This window comes from Sorghum bicolor, chromosome 6 (genome assembly GCF_000003195.3).
Source record: "Sorghum bicolor cultivar BTx623 chromosome 6, Sorghum_bicolor_NCBIv3, whole genome shotgun sequence".
NCBI classification, from domain to species: Eukaryota; Viridiplantae; Streptophyta; class Magnoliopsida; order Poales; family Poaceae; genus Sorghum; species Sorghum bicolor.
Window position 1 is genome coordinate 26,677,058 of NC_012875.2, and position 5,803 is coordinate 26,682,860.

Genomic DNA, 5,803 nt, shown 5'->3' on the forward strand with positions numbered 1-5,803 from the left:
AGTACTTTTTTCTTGTAAATTTCTTATGATTAGCAATAATAAAATTTTCTCTTTTGCTATATATTTTTTACACGCAGAGCTTTCGACAAGTACAACAACCTCCCTCTAGGACCAAGGTCCTTAAGGATTATTAACCCAATTTAGTGATACATCACTCAGACAACATTACAGCGCTCACAACCATGGTTACGACAAATCAATCTTTATTACAAAGTTTATATACAAAGTTTACAATAAACACCCCTCTGGGCGGTCCCTAGTCTATTCCTACAAACTACTCTATAGGCCTACTGCTCGGGCTGATCACCCGCTCGGCCTTACTGCCCAGTCGAAGGGGTCGGGGCCACCGGCGCCTGGCTGATCAAGACCGCAGGCGTCGACCGCCCATCTCCAGCAATGGACGCTCCCGACAACTCCCTGGCCGACCTATCTGACCCTGGCTGGTTGGGGGGAGTGGCCGTCCCGCAGAGGTTGATGTCACCGATCACCGTCGACGATAGGTCAAGCAGACCAATGTTGATATTTGGTAACGCAATTAGAAAATGATCCGCAAGCGTACGGATATCGGTGAGCATTTCACCCGGGAGGTTATCCAGAGTTATCGTATTTATATTTTTACCACTGGGAGAAATGGTGCATCTAACTAACCAAATCTATTGCTACTATCCCTTTAGGCTACAAAGAATGTCTCTCGATGTGAGTGATGTATAGAGAAGACTGCAACCTTAGTCTCGTTCTAACCTTGGTAAGGATGATCTACTGTTCTATTGGGGAGGCTCACGGAATCTAGACAACACAAAGGATGTTCGACACGCACCTATAACCCTACCCGTCCTGCTAACGAGATGTGATCTGCAAAGGTAACTCAGAATTGTCACGTTCCTCGCTACTACCATGGTCCAACTAGTCAGGGGATATCTATGAGTACCCTAGCCTAAACACCACGTTTACGCTAACAAGTGATTACTCTAATACTCAACCGGAAGAGGATTAAAGTAAACTCATAAACCAAAGAACAATAAAACAAGAACTTACTAGTATTAGAAGTCGAATTACTGAAGAATCTTAGAAGCAAGCCTCGGGTTAGGAGACTTGATCCCGTAGGTACAACTCGGAGTAGACACCGACAGGCCGGCCTTCCTCCGATCCACACCTCCACTCTATCTCTCTCAATCTAGTAGAAACTAGAAGATCTATTTCTACCTTACATTGGTTGCTAAGCCTAAAAAGAAATATTATTTAGAGAAGAGGTTTTCCTTCGAGGGCACCCCTCAATCTCTATGATAATTTCTTGTCTCCTCCAGGGGCCAGAGGGGGTCTCCTTATATAGTCCTCCCCTTCTATGCGTTTTTGGGTCGATAGGCGAGGTGGTACTATGTTATTCTGGATCCAATAGGTCAGTGGAACGTCGTGTGCGAAGAGAGTCCGGAACGGAGTCCAGAGGTGGGCGGGCGCCCAGGTCCTCAGGGCGAGCGCCCTGGGCCTGGCCCCTTTCGGGCTCCGCTTCCTTCCCGTGGCTTCTGGAGTCTTCTAGATGGTAGAAAATTGTGCGGTGGGTTGATATCTCTATGTAATCCTGACATGTGGGCCTTTCTTCCTTATTTCCTGATAACCCCCTGCAGAAATAGACAAACACCAAAACTCGTGGAATTCTGTCAGATAAAACCCTAAGTCTAGATGTTGATTTCATTTGGATCCTTTTCTTTGTTTATTTGATAATTAAATTTGATACTTAAGGACCGTCAACAAACTCCCCCAAGCTTACCTCTTGCTCGTCCCTGAGCAAGGATAGACTCAGCTATGGATCATAAGTAGTTGCAATATCTTTAAAAATTTGACGGTACACATGCTTTTAAATAAGATCTCATCTCTGGGTTAGAGTAAACTGTCAAGACTTAAAACTTACTTACTTTACCTTCACCATGGGACTTGTAACCGTCACTTCTGTCTTGAGTGGTTAAAAGATAGAACAGTCTAGTCAAGTGCCATGTCTCTCATTCTTGATCAGCTATAGCTCTAGGGTTTTTGCAGATTTTCAAATAAAACTCAGAGATTCCTTGTATGATTCTCTCAGGTTGTGGTATTTCCGGATCTTTACCAAGGCAGTAATGGAATATGCCTTCTCTCAAAGTATGTGGTATTTTTGGTATAATGCATAGTGATATTGCCTTCTCTCTCACCCTATTCTAATAAGGTTTTGATATCTGGAGCTCATAGGTGGGAGACAGCTAATACATACTTACAAGACATTTATTGCATAGTCAAACCATGGATCCAGAGAAACAAGTCAATAAGTCAAATCAAGATGTGCATGTGTGGCGAGTGAATGGTGTATGGTGATGATGGAGATAATGATGGTGAAAGTCTAATTCTACTTTGCTCTTTGAGGGAATACATACCTTCCTTGCTTTTGAAACTTTATGATGAGAATGAGATGCTCTATCTTTTTCTTTCCTCTCAGGTGGGTATCTTGCACCCCTAATTCTACTGTTGGACACTTCTCCATTTTTACCTCTCGTCTCACTTTTTCTTTTCTTTCGAGGTTCCGAGCACTTGCTCCTTTTTATTTCCTCGTATCTTTTTTTTTCTCCTCTTTCTTTTTTTTAGAACATTCATCTCTTGAGATAATATAGCAAGTGGTAGTAACAAGATAACTTGAGCATTTATTTCACAAGGGGAAAACAGAAATATTTTTGGTTATTCTCTCCCGGATTAGGAGTAGAATATTTTTGGGTGATTCTGGAGATGGAATGTATGGATATATGTGGATGGTACTTCCGGAGTAGAAGTAGCATATATGAGTGAACGTGCAAGTGAAATCTTGATTTAACCACATGACAAGCTTCTAAGGGTCTACACAGCTTGACCACACTCAATGCTCATAAGCAGTAAATAATAAATGTGTGGCTCAAAGTCTAGCAAGCATGTATATATGGCTGTGGTAGGAATTTAAACTCTCATCATACAGGAACTCATCATGCAACATTTTAAAGATTTTTCAATGATAAGATTCTCCAGAATTCTAGCATCTCTAGGAACAGATAAACAGCAGCTCAACCTTCCTATATCATATCCGTTAACAACTTAGACTTCAGATCAAGTTTTCATCCCACAAGTTTAGGTCTAGAGCAAGCCTTAAATTATAACAGTTATGTCTAAACTTGAGAGAGAACTTAAAATGTGCAAATTAGGCAGAGCAACTATTCATCATATCCATGCTTGAGTTACATAGAGATTAGCATAGCCACTTTATTTATTTATTAAACACACTAAGCAAAAAAATATATATAAGCATAAAATCTTTATTTGGTTTTTCATAGTTATGTGTATTTGTATTCTAAAATAATATAAGTATGAAGATAGATAGAAATACTTATCGAGGTAAATGGGGGTGCTCTCCCCCAAGCTGGATTTTGACGTAATTTCTCTTGTTGTAGCTAGCAGGTGGCAGAGGTGTATTTGAAAGTCAGCAGCATTCTGACAGCAATTAGAATGTCCTCCGTCTGCTAGTCTTCTTGATTCTTAAATTCTGTGGAGCTCAAATAGACAACAAAGCTTGTGGAACTGATTAAGTGTTAGCATAAATATCTAGCCTTTATTATCTTGAGACTCCTTAATAATTATTACTCCCTGTTTTTATATTTTTGTTTTTATAAAGTAGAAAAATATTTATTTTATTTTTATGCCACCACAGTGAATGTACTTATGGGTTTTATGCAACTCGTCTACTCACATGGGGCTTACTGTTTTTCACATTTTTATTTTCTTTTTAGGATAATACGAACATGATTAACTAAGTAAACTATTTGAAATAATTGAAAAGGGAAAGGATAACTACCAAGTTTTACCTCTTGGCAAGGCGTTCGGTTTTTTAAGTCCTCCGAATGGGACTCCTTGTGTTTTCAGTCGTCCTGGGATTCGCTAGGTGGCGTAGTCGGTGATTCCAGTGGCGCCTCCTCTTTGTGTATAACTATGTTCTCTTTCCACACCTGACTCGGTGCTACGGTCTCCTCAGGACAGTTCTGTTCAAGTTGTATGTCTTCAGTCCTTATCACTTTTCCTTCGTAGTCTACCCGTCCGTCCTTGATGATTTGCCTCCTCTGGTTGCGGTTGCGTTGTCTTCTTCTTGTCCTGACCTGCTTAGAATCTTCAACTATATAATCATTAAAGTAGTGGCGTACCTTTCTCAGAGGGGAAGTGCATGTGGACTTCTCCGGTTCCAATATAGATAATGGCTTTGATAGTGTTTAGGAACGGTCTTCCAAGGATGGTGGATGGATCATACTCGTCTTCTCCCATGTCAATGACCTGAAAATTGTTTGAAGCTGAATGTATCTTGGTTGTAGGGGCATGGTTCCATGCAGGAGCTGATAAGTGACTGCGGCCATTATGTTGTCGTTAGATCCAGTGTCGTAGAGTGTCTTCTAAAAAGAGTATCCATTGATTGTGCACTCAATGCTTGGAACACCAGGGTCGTCCTTCTTGATCAAGAAAGGTGACTTGAGTCGACGATCTTGACCTCCTTGAGCTGCAGTGACCATCTCAGCTGACTCGGTCCACATTTGCTTGTTCTTCTTCCTCCTGTTGGTCCTCTTCCTTGGTTCATGTCAGGATTGCTCTGAAGTTTGTGTAGTCTCGTTCTTGAAGGAAAGTCTCCTTCTTCCCCTTGATGTAGAGACTGATCTTGGCAGCATTAGCATAGATGACAGCTCTGGTGTATAGGAATGGCCTCCCTAAGATGATGGGTGCCCTCTCCTCAGTACCAATCTCTATCACCACGAAGTTTGCTGGAGCGTACAAGGTACCAACTCGGACACAGAGGTTCTTCAATATTTCCTTTGGGAAACTAAGTGTCTGATCTCCATTGTGTTTGTGCTCGTAGATCCCGGTTCTTCACTTGGTGGAATCTGGGAGTTGTAAAACTCCTCCATGTTTTGTTTGAAGTGTACCTATTTATAGAGACAAGGCAGAGATCAAGTGCATGGGCCCTGTTGGTGGAAAACACCAACAGAACCAAAAGTGTATTTGTTCTTCTCTAACCTTAAGCATAGTGAGCAAGACAAAGTTGATAGGATCATGAGTGTAGGATTTGAAACATTTGTCAGATCATATAGCTCAACCTAATGGAAATATAATCTATCTATATTTATGTTTTGTTTATATCTTCCAAAGATTGAATGTGCAATACTTTAGCTTATATGATTAGGAGTGTGGGATCACGAAGGTAGTACTAAGAACAAAGATTAAAGGACTAAACATGTTGATTTAATTGGGTTGGTTAATTTGGAGTTACAGATCATACATGTTTGTCTCTTTATTTATGTGAATGCTAGAACCAAGGAGAAACTTATAAAAGTGATAGTCAAGTACCTTAAAATGTTACCTTACTTGAAGAGTGATGGTACAGTATCACCTTGTGGAAGCTTTCCTTTCTTAGCGGTTGTGCATCGTGTTTGTGGCACCCTCCATAGATCATCCCTTATGAGCTACGTCTTCCTTGTGTAAATTGTTAAACTTCATGTGTCACTTTCTTCATCTCAAATGTGAGTTTATCTCAGGACTTCCCAGGTTGATATTGAAAGTTTTCCTGCAGGGGTTAGTCCCACAAAATATACCAATATCTACTCAAGCAGTTTTTAGTTCAGTAACCAAACTAGACTCCATGTCTAATCAGATTAAGGAAGGCTGTTTAACCTAAGCACCATGCTTAATTTAAAAGCCAATGGAAGTATGTCGAGTACTTCCAAACCAACACTTACTAGGATAAACAAAGGTAGCATGATGGCATTTATAGAGATCTACT